We start from the raw sequence: 20379 nt of genomic DNA on the forward strand, positions 1-20379 counted from the left end.
GGCGTCGTCTTGCGTTCAGTTCTCAGGAGACGCCTCTAGCTGCCGCCTTCACCGAGCCTCAGATAGCCGAGGTGCCAAATATTATCAGCCCCAACAAACTCAAGAAGGCGGTCTGTGAGCAGAACTCGATCCCATTATAGCAGCAGAAGATGGGACGGAAAATAAAGAGTAACAAGGGTGCTAGCCAGCCGGCACCGAGTACGATCCGTGCTCCGGACGGTCCACCTTCACCTAAGGATATCTCGAGGAGGGTGCATGTGGCGGGTAGGCCGATGCTACCAACTAATTTGCTCAATGCTGCAACCGATGCTATGCGGAGTCTGCATGACAGTGTTCTTTCTTTGGAGAAGCGGTGTCTCTCCGAGAATGATGTGGCATTCCCGGTTTTCGTGGCCAAGGTGCCAGAGGGCAAGGACTTTGTGGATAACGCCATCGGTGGTACGATCGTCCTGCGGTTTGATGACGTCTTCGCTATGTTTAACCTTCATCCGTTGCACTACACCTTCGTTCGGCTCTTTTTGCTAAGTATGGAGATGCGGATCATTAGACACAAGACCCCGAACATCGTGATAGTCGACCCCTTCTACATGCGTGCCAAGATCTTGGGCAGCGCTAGGGACCGGCAAGTCACGAGTTCTTACCTCGAAGGCGTCATTCTGGCAAACCCAAATAAGGATAACTTCCTCATGCCTTACTTTCCCGAGTAAGTCATATCCTCACTGCCCCGTAACATACGATTTCTTAGATTTCGATCGTTCTTTTTTTTAACATTCTGTGTTTTGTGCAGTGACACACATTGCACACTCATCCTCTTAAGACCGAAATATTCCATGGCCACGTATTTCGACTCGGAACGTTAGTCGAAGAAAGACTATGCAAATATCAAGAAAGTTCTTGATGATGTTCTCCCCGGCTACGCCAGATCTGGAGGCACCTTCACCAGGCCAGTTCGTAGGTACGGCAAGCACGTGTTCGCCCACAATACGACGTTCCCCTGCGTCAAGCAGCCGCCTGGTGGTCATAAGGATGCCTACTACGCCCTCCATCACATGCGGGCGATCGTACGGGACCATAATCACCTTCTGCTACCAAATAATCTCAAAGATTGGGCCACAAGATTGTCGGCAATCCAGGACGCGGATATCAGACAAGAATTATTTCGCATCCAGTCGGAGTTTGAGGAAATCATCCATCAAGATGTCCTTCGTACCTCACAGCAGTTCTACCTCAGATATCAACCGTCCAACAGTGAGATAGACACAATGCTACAAATGCAGGCTGACAACGCCCGTGATTTCATGACCATCACGAGAGACGACAGCTTCATCCACGCTCCGGTCCCTGAGTCGAGTCGAAAGTAGTGATGCTATGTGTAGTTCTGAAATATTGATTAGCTCATCTTGTAATTAAACTTTAATGAACTTGTATGTCTCTTTGTTTTGGACATTCGTTCAACTTAGATGTAATTGATGCTATTTATTAGTAGGACCATGAATCATGCTATTAATGTCTTGCTTTTCTCTTTTGATCCTTTTGTTGCATACTTATATATTGCTTATGTATTGTCTGTGAATTGCTACTAATGTTTTGTTTGGCTAGTGCATAGAGATGTCGTCGTATGTCATGTACAAGGGTAAGGTTCCTGGAGTCTACGACGACTGGGAGGAGTGTCGGAGACAGGTTCACCATTTTAGCGGTAACAGCTACAAATGGTACACCACTAGGGCGGAGGCAGAATCTAGATACGCGTACTATCTAGCAGGAGAGAGGAGGGAGCAGAGGAGGAACCGGATGAAGACCAGTTTCATCGCGATGATGCTCATCATGATGACCGCAACTCTCTTCTATGTGATGGTAGTTTAGATGATCGATATCGACTTGTAATGTGAAGACAAACTCGCTACTCGCGGTCTCGAGACTTGTAATGTTCTATCTTTGTTCGGTCTTTTGAATTCAGAGACTGATATGATGAATTGTATTCGGAGAGTAATCTTCTATTGTATTCGATGAATCTGCTATTGCTGTGTGGTGCTGTCTATATTCTGTCCAGTAATATATTTTGTAACCTGTGCAAATATCAGAAAAGAAAAAAAATCCCTAATATTCATACTAGTGGCGCACCACCAACTAGTGCGCCATTAGTAAGCCAGAGCACACTAGTGGCGCATCATAAACTAGTGCGCCATTAGTAAGCCAGAGCACATGGGTAAATATGGCCCCTGGGAGGCATACTAATGGCGCACCGTGGGACATACTAATGGCGCACTGCGTGGTGCGCCATTAGTATACCACATACTAATGGTGTGATGCTAGTGGCGCACCTGTAGTGCGCCATTAGTAAGCAAAACAGGTGCACCACTAGCATGCCTTTTCCTAGTAGTGACCGGACGGGTCGCCGGCGGAACAACCGGCCCCCGCCCTCCCCTGAATTGCCCACCACCTCCAATCTTCCGCCGCCCCCGGCCATCTCTCTAGCTAACCCCATCCCCCCACCCGCGTCGAGTTTTGCCTCTAGCGAGGCACCACCAAAGCTGACGACAGCCCCACACAACTACTATCCCCACCCGAAACCCTAAGATAGATAGTGGGGTAGCACTCCTGCGAGCCCCTTCCTTCCCACCGGCAAACTTCGGTGAGCTCTCAAAAATCGACTGGCCCAATTTTGAAATTTAGTCTACTTTCATTTAACTAGTGTGGAATATAAAAGGGGAAAACCATAAGCATTGCGAGTATAGTGTTGAGCGTGCCATGGCGGATCTGAAGGTGCAAACCAGACAAAGGCAACTTCTCAACCAATGTTTGCTTTCAACTAACAAGTAAGATCCTAAGTGATGGACAAGAAATCATAGTAAAGAAGTGGTGATCTATTTTCTTGTTGCGATAAATAAGTTGAGCAGATACGAAAGAGTACCACCTCTGGTGCAGCGCCATGTATGCATCTGCTGAGAATTTGACGGTGCTGTGGTAGCGATGGTTGTCAGCGGCGTGGAAGCAGATCTAGGAGGCTAGACGGTGGTGACGGGGGAAATATCCTGGCGCGGTAAACGAGACGGTCGTAGGAGCGGCACCGACAAGGTGGACGACGACGAGGATTAAGCGAGAGGACGGGATGCAAGGATCCTGGTCCGAAGTCATGGATGAGAGAGGTCAATCTCTTGTAATGGACGACAGCGTCGGGGTATCAGGTCCGACATGGTGGAGGAGGACGGTGCTGGATGGGGTGGCGGGCGGAGGAGGCTGGGGTGGAGAGGGTGGTTTGGCGCCCACGGAGTACGAATGGCAAAATGGAGGGAGAGAGGAAGGGGGAACCATGTCTTCAGGGCGTGCTTGTCTCAAATGCGAGGAAATTTACAAACTTAGCTCCCGTTTAAAATTCCCTACATCACAACAATACTAGTCGGTTGGGGATAGGACGGTAATCTCGCATACACCGAATATTTGCCGATGGAGATTTCGGCCAACGAGAGTTTGTTTTGACGCCCACTGTGTATGAATTGGGCAGGGAGGTGATTTCGGCCGAGGAGACACTATGTTTTGGCGCCCACCTTGTATGAATCCGGGTGAGAGGCGGTTATGTCACATTTGAGAGAAATTACAAACCTACCCCTATCGAAACCAATAGAAATCGAGCCGATAGGCTTTGCGTGTTAGGGATAGACAATAATTTCCATCTCGCAGACTTTGGTTTCGGGAAGTTACTTCAACTTTCCCCGCTTCGTTTGAATTTTTGCAGAGAAAGAGTGCATGTTTAACATGCCAACTCAATTCGAATCTAGGTTGTATTCTATTTTGTTCGGGCAGGATCAATTTTCGATTGGAATAAAATTCTATATACATCATTTTTACATATATACTTTCCAAATCACAAGACCCTTTATACATAAATATGGTTTACAAATGGAATGATCTCAGATTCATAAGGCTGGATCCATCTTAATTTGGATTTTCAAATATTTGAAACCACTTTTATCTTGAAATTCAATGTTTGCATTCCTCGCTAACTATCTCCAATTAATGTGTGTTTGATGTCGGTTTTTTACTTCGCAAACATGTATAATGTGTTTCACACACGCAACATATAGTGTAATCCCGTTTAGACATTAATTGCATATAAACTATGCATTGTCTCTAATTAAAGAATCTATGGATCACTAATATTGATAAACTATATAGCATTACATGTGTCCCTGAATTCAAATGGATATGCATGTTTGATACACCAATTTTCGTTATGATATTATAAATATCGTGATCTCTAGTTTAAATATTTGAATCCCCTTTAATCCAGATATTCGTCTCATATATCTATCACTCATGCTTATATATCTCTCTAGACCTATACGCCTTCATCGTCTCTCGGGTATCTCTCGTGCTACTTGTATCTCGACAATGATCTTTTATCTTCGTAACACACTCACGGTACACTCTCCCTCGACCTTCACTCTATCTCTCTCTAAGTATACCTCGCTCCCTGCTATGTGTCTCTAACTATGATTCTCCCTGTGAAATCTCTTTCTCTCACACGAACACAAACTTCATCTCTCGGGGTCTCATTTGTCTCTACTATTCTCCTGTGTGCCACTCGCACACCCCCTCTCACATAGAGATGTCTTGCGCTCCTTAGGTATAAGAAGTTACGACTCTTCCTCTTAAATATCTGTTTCTCACTCACAAACACAAACTCTGTCTCCCAGGGTCTCATATATCTCCAACATTCTCTTGTATGTCGCTCACACACACTCTCTCTCCCTAGAGATATCTCGCGTTCCCTGATATGTCTCTCTAGCTATCACTCTCGTTGTAAAATATCTTTCTCTCTCGCAAACACAAAACTCTTTCTCTCAGGATCTCATTTCTCTCTGATAATTGTTTGTATGTGACTCACATGCACCCTCTCTCTACCTCTCTCACACCCACATAGATAACTCAGCCTTCTGATCCACTCGACTCTTATCTCGAACACACACACTAGCTAGCATCTTTATCTTTCTATTTATTTGTTTCTCCATCAACCTTCTTTCTCGCCCTCACTCTTGCTTCCTATCACGCACAATATATATGTTTCTCTCTACATGCAGTCATGCGCCCTCTTTTTATCTTTGTCTCACCCACATAACTTCACCCTCTGAACCACTCGGCGGTCATCTCCAACACTCAAACTAGTCGATGTCTCTCTAGCTAGCATCTCTATCTCTCTATCTATCTGTAGTTTCTCCGTCAACATTTCTTTCTCGCACGCACTCTTTCTTCCTATCACACACACTATATATGTCTCTCCATACATGCATCTATAGGTTGATCTCTTTTGCACAATCGTTGTGTCTCGCTCCCTCTGCTAGCCATAGATGCATGCTCCAGCCCACGCCACTATCTCTTAAAGACATAAACACATGCTCAATTATCGGTCCTTCTTCCCTGCACTCTCACATGCATGCATATTGTCGTACCGATCCGTCTCTCCCATGTCGTTGATCTTATGACTTATGTCTTCTTTCTTTTATCTCGATCATGCGCGCACGCACACACACACATCCCACGTATACATATATACCTCTCGCACATGCACGTTCAAGGTCTCCTATGTCTCGATACATAGTTAATTACCCTCAGCCCTAACCCCACATCGAATTGTTATCTTCTTGTGTGCACATAACTTGCGCCTGGATGGGTAAAACACCCACTCACACTTAACAATCTCCTTCTAGCTACCCCCCTCTCTCACTCTTCCCCTATATCCCTGAAACCAATAAGACCATCCCTTCGTTTAATTCCTGCCTACATGCACCATCGATATATAGTAGTCTTCCTTGGTGTCTCTCGAACAAACACGTTCTCTTGATGTCGACTCCTCTCATGCGCACACGCCTTCTCATCCCTCTCTACGGGCGTCTTCTATCTTGCACCCCCTCGTTGGTCGCCTCTGCCATACACATCACATCTCTATGATGACGCCACATAAACTTAATAACTTTCGCCACTGAAGACTCTGCTTCACGCACGCGCACACACACACACATACACACACACACGCATGCACACATGAACCCACCCACACACACACACTAAGACTCTATCTCACACACAAATCCTCTAGGTGGAGCATTTGTTCCTACCACCCTTCGTCCAACCATACCCGTATGATAAACAATCACCTTAATTTACTTGTACAACATGGACAAATTCCACTTTACTTTAGTAGTTAGCAAACTTCTCATAAGTATATAACGCAAATCACGAGCAGGAACTGACATTTTTGTTTACACAACCATGTTAACATGGCCATGTAAATCACTATCTAAAGTGTAATACCATTATACTTATATCCCGATGCAAAAGGTTGAGTACATGTCCGAAGAGTAGAGTCGCACACACACACCAGTTACATGACGCCCCCTTAAGCAGACCCGTATGTTACAATTTGTGCACCCGCGGGTACACGTGATGGTGCGCATCTATTTAAGCCGGACGGCGAACCCAAACAGTAGCTGCATTCATTCCCCACCTGCCACCTCTTCTCTAGTCACTATCGCCTGATAGCCATGGCCCGACCGAAGGTGACGACATACGCCATACTCCCGCTGGAATGACACTTTAATCTGTAGGCGGTGCGCAGCCCAGATCGCAGTTGCCCTGCCTCCGGAGTCTGGACTAGCCGGAACCGGATGAGGAGGCGTTGGAGGTGGAGCAGCACGCGGAGCCGGAGGAGGAGAACAACGATGTGGAGCCGGAACAGGAGGACGATGACGCGGGGCGAAGTGGAGCTGGAGGAGGATGATGATTTCCATTATACTTAGACTTAAAGGGCTTTGAGTTTCACGCCACATTTGTTTCATAGAGATAAGAGATAGGAAATTTTAGTGGTCATGCATGCATCTTTTTGTGCTAGCACTCCTATATAAGGGTTGACCGGTTGCTTCCTGCGGATGTGCACGGGCGTTGGAAGAGGAAGGAGAAGGGAAGCGGGCTGTGGAGCACGCCAGTTGCAGCATGAGCTCCAAGGAATGTTTGTGCCAAACGATGCATAGTTGTACAGTATACTCCAGCGGAGTATTAATTGGACTTAGGTTGCATGCAGATGACATGGCTGTAACATGCAGGTTGCAGTTTGATAGCCTACCGCTCCGCTTAGCATGGTTTGGTCATGCAAGATTTGCATGCATGCATGTCATGCACATACTTGTCAAAGGCATGCTCAAGAAAGGGCGACCAGGTCTGCTAGTCCGCTTTGGTTCATGCGCCCGGAAAACAACTAATCCCAGTCACTCTAAATGGCGTGCGTGCTTTAATTCTGGTCTAGTGTATGGACGTGAATGTACCGTGCAACGAATCGCCCACCAGCTCCCTAATCTCTATCTCTACTCTTATAATGATAACAATATATCTATCTCTATCTCTATTCTACTACTCTACTACTCTTTGAAAAATAGAGTTGGTGATGATGGTGTGCCTGCCATCCTGTAATATAGGCCGTCTGAATTATATGATGGATAGGAAGAAAACTTGGCAGTTTTGCAAAAAGATACCCACAGCCCTCTCCACATTTGCAAATAAGGCCTTCCCTCGTTCATCCTTTTCTCTCACAAGATAAACTACTCATACAAATGCATCTTAATGTTACATGCAACGCATGAGAATGTTTCCTTGGGGGTCTCTCCAGCGCGGTGTGGATGTAGTTGCAAGTTGACGCCCCTTGACATGCCGACGTTGAGGGGCACTCAGATTTTTGTCCGATGAGCAGGTAAGTGATGAGTTTGATCACGTAGTAAATGCAGTCTAAATACTACTTCTGTGTCCATTTCCTAATTCCCCCGCTACCCACTGTTTCACAGGTTAGGTTTGGTGCCACTGGAGACTGGCTTGCATATGTACGGGAGGGTAAACATCAATTTTCACAACATTTACAACGGTGACACCAATCCCGTTTAACCTTTGTCCAACATTGGGAATAGCCATGCAACGGGCCATCGCCTGAATTGGTACGATGGAACCATAGTGAGATTGATGAAGATAGCAATCCTGGAAGCCCTAATAAGGTCGTCCGGCAACCAAAATTATACTCTCATCATGGTGTTTGACATCGTGGTTGCTTTCACGAACATTGTACAAGAGGTCAAAGGTGGACCATGCTGTCTACGGCCGATTTATTGTCGTATGAGTACAAATACGCTGTGCTCCTTTCTAACCGCATCTTCGCGGTGAAAAACCAGGGGACTTGTTTCATATGCGACACATCCTACGGCATACTCCCTCTCTTCCAGTTTATTTTTTCATTTTTTTCATTTTATAAGTTTCAAATTCTATTTAGAGCTCCCCATAACTTGTTGAGATTACAATGTCCATTAAATGGTTGCGTGCATGTACTAGTTTTTTATTGGTCACGCATGCATGCATTGCAAGTAACATTTTTACCACAATTTCTTAGGAAACTGAGTGCAATAATTGAGTAGTTTTGCAAACTACCGGTACTACACCTAAAACGGTTCAAAATAAATACCACCACGCCCGCGTCTGATCGCCCTAGCCAACCCATACCCCCTCCCTTGCCGGTGCGCGCTTCCCGCATTAAACAATCAGCGTCGCCCTGGATCGCCAGTGCCACATTAATGCCCAGCCAGAGCAGAGGCGATCTCTCACTGGTGCCGGCTTTGAAGCAGCACGACAACCAAGAGAGCGTCGCTTCCCGGTGCATGCGACTACTCTGCGTCGAGGCTTGCCATAGTTTGGATGAGTCTCCATCATGGGGAGCCACACTAAGAAGCTACGATGATACGGACTCCTGTTGCCCACCATTATGGATCGTTCCATCTATGAAGAACGCGTGGGAGTGGAACTAGGAGACGGACATGTACCCAGGAGTGGACGTACGAACCCAAGTAATGTAGCGCAGTAAGTGAAGTAGAATGGCACAAATAGTATGAACATGCATGGCATATAGGCATTTGTCTCTTACTACTACTAAATTTTGTAAGTGTAATGCACGGTGATGTTATGATGTACGTGCCTAAGTACTCTACTACTATATTAATTGGAGGCATATATTAGGTTTTATATTTGTTTGTGTGTATGGCCCGAGACCTTCCAACTAGACGTGTCTTTCTCTCCCGGTCGCACTTTGTATCATTCATACCACTAGTACTCCTACGTGTGGTCTCTGACCTACAAGTGGAAGAATTGGAGACGCTCTACCATGTTGTTCATGTCCCACTCCTTTCGCCGACGTGTGGGACATCCAGCACGTGTCGTATTTGGCACTCCTTCGTCGTAAGAGTTGGAACGCTAGTTTTCATCAAAAATAATATATATATATATATATATATATATATATATATATATATATATATATCAGCAGTGATACTATACCACACGGTTTCCTTGCTCCTCGATATCGGAAAGAATACTTCCTTTCGCCGACATGTGGGACGTCGACCATCCTGATCCACTTGCCATGCACGCAGAACTCCAAGGGAGAGTCACCCCGGTCGTCGTTCCACGGTAATAATGACTAATGATCCAACAAATCACAGGGCCAACCTTTCCCACTATGAAGTTGCTCAGACGAAGGAACCATCATGACTTTGTTGAATTCCGCTTCTTGAAGAAAACAACTGTACCAGGAGTACTGCTAGCTACAGTAGTATTGTACTCCAGCAGAGGACTCATTTGGTTCATAGGATAGGATTTTTATAGGAATATTGAAATCATAAGAAGTGAGATGACATGCATCTCAATTCCTATAGAGAAAGAGATGCCATTTGATGCATAGGATAGGAATTTTTCCATTGAGTCTAGGCTAATGTACTGGTAATTTGCTCTAAAAACTACAGTAGTAACTAGTACTGGACATGCTCGTCATTAATTAAACAAATGTACGGGTGACACGGACACACACACTAACTACTAGTACTACTACTTCTCACATGCTGGCCAAACATCGTCGTTCTCCTTCCCGGCTTTCTCGGCGACAACCCATCATGCTTGGATCTCCATCGAGCTCTCGGCAGCAGCGTGTGCGTCCTCTTCTTTCTTGCAGCGGCGAGCCTCTCTTTTCTTGAGTGCTTTCTGCCTTTTCCGCTCCCTCTGTGCGGCTTTGGCCTCCTCTTGCTCTACCGCCCATTTGGCCTTGGCAGCTTCAAAGTTCTCCCACGTAGGTTTGAGGTCGCGAGCGGCGATGAACTCGGCACGACAGAATGCCATCGCTTCCCTACCATTTTCTGTGCGGTCGTGGGCAGCGAGGAACTTGGCGCGGTGGGATGCCATCACTTCATTACCAGTTGGTGTGCGGTGCGGTGGCATCAACGACGCTTGGTGAGAACTCTGGGGTGGAGTGGCCGGACAACCATATAGTGCATTGGTTTGTCAAGAGCTCAAGCATAGAAGACGAAGGAAATTTGGATTCCCCTGGAATCCTGGTCATTTATTCCCGAGTAAAATGCATTAGCGGTCATCGAACTTGTGTTGATAGCTCACTTTGTTCATTGTATACGAGATATGGTTATTATACGGTCACTGGCTCAGCGTATAGCTCCGTATTTGTCTGGTTGACCAGTCAAATAGTCTGCAAGCGCCTCAACAGCTCGCGTTCTATATCTACTATCTGTCTATGCGGGCCTACCTGCCAATGGAGAAACAAATAAAAACCAAAATTATGCGTTTGTGAGGAATCAAACCACGGACTCGTCGCTGCAACGCACACTCATCAGCCAAATGAAAATGAAATACTTTGCTTTAAATGCACAAACTGATTTTTTACATTATACGTGATGCACACATTAGCGCACACCGTCCATAGATGCAAGTAGCATGTATGCGTGCAGACACTCATGCTCACACTGTCAAACCATGCTAATGCATGCACGTCGCCCGCTCAATCAAAGTTCTGCTCACGGTGCAACGCAAACTTCGAGCCTGTCACTTGCGCGCCCCGACGATGCTTGACATTACTGTTTAGACATTTGTTGGCAGCCTCCACGAACACGGAGCATGTATTCGCCTGGATCAACACAACCGTCATACTCGTGCTTGGGCGCATAGGTGCTCAACATTAGCCATGCTCTCCGCATGACGCGACGACGTGACTGGGCGCCTTGCTCATGAATATCATCCATCACAATGACAATCTATAAAACAACATATCTAGAGAGGGTACTATGGTACCTATATATGTATCATGAGCGACCGATCATAGTGCCACTGCACATGAGTGTGTGTTTGATCGATTCATCCATTATTTGTAAGTTATGCATGGTTGTGTGGTGTCTAATGGTGGTCGTCGAAGGCTAGCTAGCGACAAGAGCGGTTGCATGGACGCCTGGTTGTCTATACGTGCCGCATATGCTTCAAAGGCTTGTCATCCATGAGTTCACATTTTACCACCACGCCAGCATCTGACCGCCTGGCCTACCGAAACCCCTTCCATCGCTAGCACGCGCTTCCTTCCTGAAACGGTCACCGTCTCTCTATAACGTCAATGCCACATTCATGGGACTGATCTTCAGTGACTTAACTGCAGGTGCAGTTGGGTCACTGACATGTGGGCCAGATGCCTATTGGTCCCACATGTTAGTGAACCACATGCACCTGCAGTTAAGTCACTGAAGCATCGTCTGCATTCACGCTCGACGCGACCGCTCACTAGCGGCGGCATCGCATCAACGCAACGGCCGAGAGAGCGCCACCCACGCAGCATCCCGGTGCAAGCGACTGCTCCACGTTAACGACACCACGGCCATCCATCCGTCCGCCACCCACATTAATGACACGCGGCTACCGACGAATCTACTCCGGCGCCAGCCATCCATCTGTCTGCCACGGCTCATTGCCATTCGACCACGATATTAACTTCAGCCCCAGCTCCCAGCCATAGCCAAAGACCCACGGTCATTCTCCTCCGGTCCCTTCCTTCTGTTGACACCACTCAAATCATGGCCTCCTGGCGCTCCAAATCTCTCTTGGACGTACTGTCGCAGGAACAGACGAAGGACATCGGCGGCTCCACTCCGGGTGTGCTCCAAAGCTCTCTTGGACGTACTGTCGCAGGAACAGACGAAGGAGATCGTCGGCTCCCCCCCAGGCCGCCCTCTGCCGCCACGACCATGGAGTCAGTGCGTGTGTACGGGCGCATCCAGCAGCAAGGAAGAGTAGTACATGGTTGGTCACCGCCTTTGTGGTCCCAGGAAGGCCACCGCTCCTCCACTCAATCGATGCCAAGATTGGTGGGGTAAACATCGGTGGCCGATTAGCCGATTGACGACGACGTGGAGGCGGAAATCTTCAGAACCTTGTGCTCCGGAGGAGGAGGTTATCGAGGCGGAGCTAGACAAATCCAAGGAGGATGAGGAGGAGGCAAATGCAATAGTCAGAGCGTCAGTTCTCGGGGCTCATGGCCGGACATGGTGGTCGTGTGCCTGCGATCATAGATTATGTTTGCAGTAGGTTTTAGTATGGTTTGTGCAAAATATGTAATGAATTTCGTCCAGTTTATAGGAAAAGTTTTCGAAATATAATGAATTTCATCCAGTTAATTTGAAATTTGCTTTGTTTGCATGAATTTCGTCCGGTTAGTTCATATAGTTGTCGAAAGTCATGCGGACAGCATTGGATGGCATCCTCTGGCATTAATGTCCTCGGACAGATGCTAGTGTAAATTTGTGGGTCAGCGCTGGAGATGCCCTAACTATCATGTTATAATCGCTAACAGTGCTCCATTATTTCGCAGGGAGCAGTTATCCCTCGATCAAAATCAGATACGCCATGTTAAACAATCCTCCCACGTAAGAGTGTAGACGCTTGCTTGCACAAAAATGGAGCAAGTCGATGACACTGTAGCATGTCATATCACTCAAACTAGCCCGCCTAACGCGCGGGAAAGCTGCGCCCTCGTCATTTTGTTCTAGATTTCAATCGATCGATCGCACGGAAATGTTACGCTTTGCAAGTTCAAAAGTAAAAGGTGGCACACTTAAAGCGTGCCTGTCGCGTTCGCGTCGCACCCCCGACAGTCCGGCCCGCACACCGCTCACTAGAGGGGACACGTGTTGTCTTGCATTTTCACTGACATGTGGGGCTGCAATTGAATAAATCATCGATAGCCGAAATCTAATCGCTCGGCGGGCGTCGGCTGAGAAGAGAGAGATGGGGGAGGGAGAAGAGATCACCCGCCCACCATGCACAGACTCCAAGAAATATGGTTATAATGTGAGGTGGGCCATGCGGGAGTCCTGACCGCTTCCAAGCCAGCTTCTGACCGCCATGGCCCACCAGAAAACCCCTCCCCCCTCCCGCACGCACTCCCCCCTCAGACGTCAGCTATCCGCATTCATAGCAAGTAGTACTAGTACAATATTGGGCTATAAGCCCTCTTATGTGGAGGAGAGAGAGGCATTGACAAAGTCAGGGATTGGGCTCCGGAAGAGCCTGTCTGTACACGTGCTCCTAGGTATAAAAAAACTAATTCTAAAAAAGAGGTACAAAAAACAATAGTGTCTAAAAAAGAAAGGTAACAAACATTTGAGAGGAAATAGATAGAGAGAAAGTGAGAAAAAGTTGTGAACTTATAGCCAACCTTATAGTCAACACTATGGTACTCCCTCCGTCCCATAATATAAGAACGTTTTTGACACTAGTGTTGTGTAAAAAACGCTCTTATATTATGGGACGGAGCGAGTACATGAGGAAGGAGGGAGTTGTGCACATGCCAAGTTCACTGGGCTGCTGTGCTTCACACTCCTCCGTCGTAACATTGGAGAGAATAGCTTTCATCAAAAATAAACAATGAATAATCGTTGCTCGTCCTTGATATCGTAAGAATACTTTCATTCGCCGACATGTGGGATGTTGACCATCCTCGTCCACCTGCCATGCAAAAAATTATCCTAGTCCACCCCGGTCATAGCGCAGGCCCAACCTTTCCCATTGTAAGTTGGTCGGACGAAGGAACCATCATGACTTCGTTGAATTCCGGTTCTTCAAGAAAACTTGTTGTACCCGCGATACTGCTACCACACGCAAATACTAGACGACATTGTAGCATGTCATATCACTGAAACCCACTAGGCCAAACTAGCCCACCTAGGATTTGTACTCCCTCCGTTTCAAAGTTACTACAAAGTTGAGTCATCTATTTTGGAACGGAGGGAGTACATCTCTGTACTGCTATGGTTTTGTGTTCTCGAAAAATATCCTTTGTCAATCTAATGATTAGGAGTAGAAAGAGGCTCTTTCTCTCTCTAAATCTCTTTCCATCCCACAAGCCCTCTAGCACACGTACACACTCTCTGTAGCCACTTCGAAAGTACGACGTCAGTACACATTCACGCTTCCAACAAAAAAATTACACATTCACGCATGGTACAAGTACATGACAATTTTGCTGGCTATTAATGTGAGGCCTCCTTTGATTTAGAGGAATCTTGTAGGAATTTCATAGGATAGGATTCTATAGGAAAAATTTCTGTAGAGCCCTTTGGTTTATAGGAATGGAATCATATTCCTATGGAGGAATTCTTCCTATCCTCCACATTTCATAGGAAAATAAACATTAGCCTAGACTCAATGGAAAAAAATCCTATGATGTGAATCAAAGGGCATATCCTTTCCATCCCTACTCATAGGATTTAAGATACATGTCATCTCATTTCCTATGACTTTCCTGTTGCTACGATTTTCCTACCCTATGAACCAAATGAGTCATGAATGCATCCGTGAACCAACTCTTTGAGTTTGATGTGAATTAATGTGTAATTGTGGATATTGTCTACTCGGGCGCTAAGCCTACAATTTTAGGAGCTTGTGATATTGGCCGATCAACGACGGATCAGATCTATAAGCGTACCAAGAGCTCATCAGCCTCAACGTTTCTCTTCGGTGAGTGTTTTGCAAGTGCTATGGCGCGCATAGTAGCTAGCCTACTAACACCAAGAATCATCAAACAAGCCTTGTTGATATGATAAACAGATCAAACTTACATCTAAGCATGCCATATATTACATCAAAAGCTGGTGAGGATACATCTGTTTCCATGACTCGGAGAGGGGTCGCATTATTCACTATCAAACAGAAGTAGCAAGTACCGCCCACACAAGACAGTATACTATCCCTAAGATGGTTTGATAACATGCATCATTCTGGTAATTAAACACAATGGAAACTACCTTGAAGGATTAGCGCGACCAACTATTTCTTGTCATCGATCTGTCGGGCAATGACCACAGCACGGACAGCGGCATGGGAATCGATCTCTGGGGCGATGTCCACAGGACGGACCATGGCATTGGAATCGATCTCTGGGGCAATGTCCACAGGACGGACAGTGGTGTTGGAATCAATCTCCCAGGCGATGTCCATAGGACAGACTGCGACATCGAAAACGATCTCTGGGGCATTGTTCACAGGACGGACCGCGACATCGGAATCATCAAGGACGTCCACCGACTCCTGCACAACCCTAACATATTAGCAAGCACCTTGCAAATATTCAAAAACCACAACTATGGTAAGCCATTATTTTTATCTTGTGCAGCTCACCGGGGGATCCCATCGCTCCAGGGGCAATCTCCTCGATGGGGGCCATCGTTCTGCCAGTGAAATACTGCTTCTCAATGGCGACTATCTCCTCAAACTCGGCCTTGAGCCTCTCATAGGTGACCATTAGAGTTTCTGGGGTAGGCACGGTGGGGCCCTTGCTGTTCTTCCAGCTTTCTTTGAGGAGTTCGTCGCCAACATCGTGAACTCTTTGGCCAGTGCTTGTTTCTTGGAGTTCTTCGTCTCCATGGGTTGGCCCGCCAACATGGCCAACATTTTGGTCGGTTCTCGCTTCTGGGAGATCTCTGTCTCGAGTGCATTGTCCGCCGGCATCTCTTTGCCTAATGCTCCAGGATCCATCAATAAACTGACAAACAAAAAGCAATCGAAAGGAAATCACAATCGCAATGAAAAAGGGAAAAGAATAGGCTGTGAGTATCGGCCAATGCTTTGCAAAAAGAAGATTCTTGGAATGAAAATATAGTAGCATCACTGATTCGCCCACCTTTCCTTTGTTGGTACAGAAGAAAAATGGCAGAAGTGAGTAGCCTGGAGTGAGGTTTTCTTCAAGAAAGGGGAGAAATGGATTTCAGGAGTGTTCTAGTGAAATGATGGTTGCTTCGTCTAGTCCAACTTCGAGGCCACTTTACTACTACTGGTAAAGGTGTGGGCTTTGTGATACGACGGGTCATTGCTACCTCTTTTAGCACTGTGTTGGTTTTCCCCGAAGAGGAAGGGATGATGCAGCAAAGTAGCGTAAGTATTTCCCTCAGTTTTTTAGAACCAAGGTATCAATCCAGTAGGAGGCTACGCGCGAGTCCCTCACACCTGCACAAAACAAATAAATCCTCGCAACCAACGCAAATAGGGGTTGTCAATCCCTATAGGGCCACTTACAAGAGTGAGATCTGATAGATATGATAAGATAATATTTTTGGTATTTTTATGATAAAGATGCAAAGTACAATAAAGGCAAATTAAATAGCAAAGTAAATAACTAAGTAGTAGGAGATTGATATGATAAATATAGACCCGGGGGCCATAGGTTTCACTAGTGGCTTCTCTCGAGAGCATAAGTATTCTACGGTGGGTGAACAAATTACTGTTGAGCAATTGACAAAATTGAGCATAGTTATGAGAATATCTAGGTATGATCATGTATATAGGCATCACATCCGAGACAAGTAGACCGACTCCTTCCTGCATCTACTACTATTACTCCACTCATCGACCGCTATCCAACATGCATCTAGAGTATTGAGTTAAAAACAAAGTAACACCTTAAGCAAGATGACATGATGTAGAGGGATAGACTAATGCAATATGAAGAAAACCCCATCTTGTTATCCTCGATGGCAACAATACAATATGTGCCTTGCTGCCCTTAGTGTCACCGGGAAAGGACACCACAAGATTGAACCCAAAGCTAAGCACTTCTCCCATTGCAAGAAAGATCAATCTAGTAGGCCAAACCAAACTGATAATTCGAAGAGACATGCAAAGATAACCAATCATACATAAAAGAATTCAGAGAAGATTCAAATATTATACATAGATAGACTTGATCATAAACCCACAATTCATCGATCTCAACAAACACACCACAAAAAGAAGATTACATCGAATAGATCTCCACAAGAGAGGGGGAGAACATTGTATTCATATCCAAAAAGAGAGAAGAAGCCATCTAGCTACTAACTATGGACCCGTAGGTCTGAGGTAAACTACTAACACTTCATCGGAAGGGCTATGGTGTTGATGAAGACGCCCTCCGTGATCGATGCCACCTCCGGCGGAGCTCTGGAACAGGCCCCAAGATGGGATCTCGTGGATATAGAAAGTTATGATGGTGGAATTAGGGTTTTGGCTCCATATCTGATCGTTTGGGGGTACGTGGGTATATATAGGAGGAAGAAGTACGTCAGTGGAGCAACAGGGGGCCCACGAGGGTGGAGGGCGTGCCTGGGGGGTAGGCACGCCCCCCTACCTTGTGGCCTCCTGTTACATGTCTTAACGTAGGGTCCAAGTCTCCTGAGTTGTATTCGATGAGAAAATCACGTTCCCGAAGGTTTCATTCCGTTTGGACTCGATTTGATATTACTTTTATTCGAAACCCTAAAAGAGGCAAAAAAACAGCAATTCTGGGCAGGGCCTCCGGTTAATAGGTTAGTCCCAAAAATAATATAAAAGTGGATAATAAAGCCCAATAATGTCCAAAACAATATATAATATAACATGGAGCAATAAAAAATTATAGATACGTTGGAGACGTATCAAGCATCCCCAAGCTTAATTCATGCTCGTCCTCCAGTAAGTAAATGATAAAAACAGAATTTTTGATGCGGAGTGCTACTTGGCATAATTTTAATGTAATTCTTCTTAATCGTGGTATGAATATTCAGATCCGAAAGATTCAAGACAAAAGTTCATATTGACATCGAAATGATAATACTTCAAGCGTACTAACAAAGCAATTATGTCTTCTCAAAATAACATGGCTAAAGAAAGTTATCCCTACAAACTCATATAGTCTGGCTATGCTCTATCTTCACCACACAAAATATTTAAATCATGCACAACCCCGATGACAAGCCAAGCAATTGTTTCATACTATTGACATTCTCAAAAAAAATTCAATTTTCACGCAATACATGTGCGTGAGCCATGGATATAGCACTATTGGTGGAATAGAGTGGTGGTTGTGGAGAAGACAAACAGGGAGAAGATAGTCTCACATCAACTAGGCATATCAACAGGCTATGGAGATGCCCATCAATACATATCGATGTGAGTGAGTAGGGATTGCCATGCAACGGATGCACTAGAGCTATAAGTATATGAAAGCTCAAAAAGAAACTAAGTGGGTGTGCATCCAACTTTCTTGATCATGAAGACCTAGGGCAATTTGAGGAAGCCCATCATTGGAATATACAAGCCAAGTTCTATAATGAAAGATTCCCACTAGTATATGAAAGTGATAACATGAGAGACTCTCTACTATGAAGATCATGGTGCTACTTTGAAGCACAAGTGTGGTAAAAGCATAGTAACATTGTCCCTTCTCTCTTTTTCTCTCATTTTTTTATTTGGGCCTTTTCTCTTTTTTTATGGACTCTTTTCTTTCTCTTTTTTTATTTGGGCTTCTTTGGCCTCTTTTATTTATTTTTCATCCGGAGTCTCATCCCGACTTGTGGGGGAATCATAGTCTCCATCATCCTTTCCTCACTGGGACAATGCTCTAATAATGATGATCATCACACTTTTATTTTTCTTACAACTCAACAATTACAACTCGATACTTAGAACAAAATATGACTCTATGTGAATGCCTCCGGTAGTGTACCAGGATATGCAATGATGCATGAGTGACATGTATGAAAGAATTATGAATGGTGGCTTTGCCACAAATACGATGTCAACTACATGATAATGCTAAGCAATATGACAATGATGGAGTGTGTCATAATAAATGGAATAGTAGAAAGTTGCATGGCAATATATCTCTGAATGGCTATGGAAATGCCATAATAGGTAGGTATGGTGGCTGTTTTGAGGAAGGTGTATGGTAGGTGTATGATACCGGCGAAAGGTGCGCGGTATTAGAGAGGCTAGCAAAGGTGGAAGGGTGAGAGTGCGTATAATCCATGAACTCAACATTAGTCATAAAGAACTCATATACTTATTGCAAAAATCTAAAAGTTATCAAAGCAAAGTATTACGTGCATGCTCCTAGGGGGATAGATTGGTAGGAAAAGACCATCGCTCGTCCCCGACCGCCACTCATATGGAAGACAATCGATAAATAAATCATGCTCCGACTTCATCACATAACGGTTCACCATACGTGCATGCTACGGGAATCACAAGCTTCAACACAAGTATTTCTCAAATTCCCAACTACTCAACTAGCATGACTTTAATATCACCGTCTCCATATCTCAATACAATTATCAAGTATCAAACTTATCATAGTATTCAACACATTCATAAGAAAGTTTTATTATTAATCTTGTATAGCAAGCATATTAGGATTTTAAGCAAATTACCATGCTATTAAGACTCTCAAAATAATATAAGTGAAGCATGAGAGATCAATAGTTTCTATAAAACAAATCCACCACCGTGCTCTAAATGATATAAGTGAAGCACTAGAGCAAAATTATATAACTCAAAAGATATAAACGAAGCACATAGAGTATTCTAACAAATTCCAAATCATATATGGCTCTCTCAAAAGGTGTGTACAGCAAGGATGATTGTGGTAAACTAACAAGCAAAGACTCAAATCATACAAGACGCTCCAAGCAAAACACATATCATGTGGCGAATAAAAATATAGCTCCAAGTAAAGTTACCGATAGACGTAGACGAAAGAGGGGATGCCTTCCGGGGCATCCCCAAGCTTTGGATTTTAGGTGTCCATAGATTATATTGGGGTTTCCATGGGCATCCCCAAGCTTAGGCTCTTGCCACTCCTTGTTCCATAATCCATCAAATCTTTACCCAAAACTTGAAAACTTCACAACACAAAACTTAAAGTAGAAAATCTCGTGAGCTCCGTTAGTGAAAGAAAACAAAAGACCACTTCAAGGTACTGTAATAAACTCATTATTTATTTATATGGGTGTTATAACTACTGTATTCCAACTTCTCTATGGTTTATAAACTATTTTACTAGCCATAGATTCATCAAAATAAGCAAACAACACACGAAAAACAGAATCTGTCAAAAACAGAACAGTATGTAGTAATCTGTAGCTAGCACAAGATCTGGAACCCCAAAAATTCTAAAATAAATTGCTGGAAGTTAGGAATTTATTTATTATTTATTTTAAAAAATAATTAACTAAATATCACTTT

Source organism: Triticum dicoccoides, chromosome 2A (genome assembly GCF_002162155.2).
Source record: "Triticum dicoccoides isolate Atlit2015 ecotype Zavitan chromosome 2A, WEW_v2.0, whole genome shotgun sequence".
In the NCBI taxonomy this organism is placed as follows: domain Eukaryota; kingdom Viridiplantae; phylum Streptophyta; class Magnoliopsida; order Poales; family Poaceae; genus Triticum; species Triticum dicoccoides.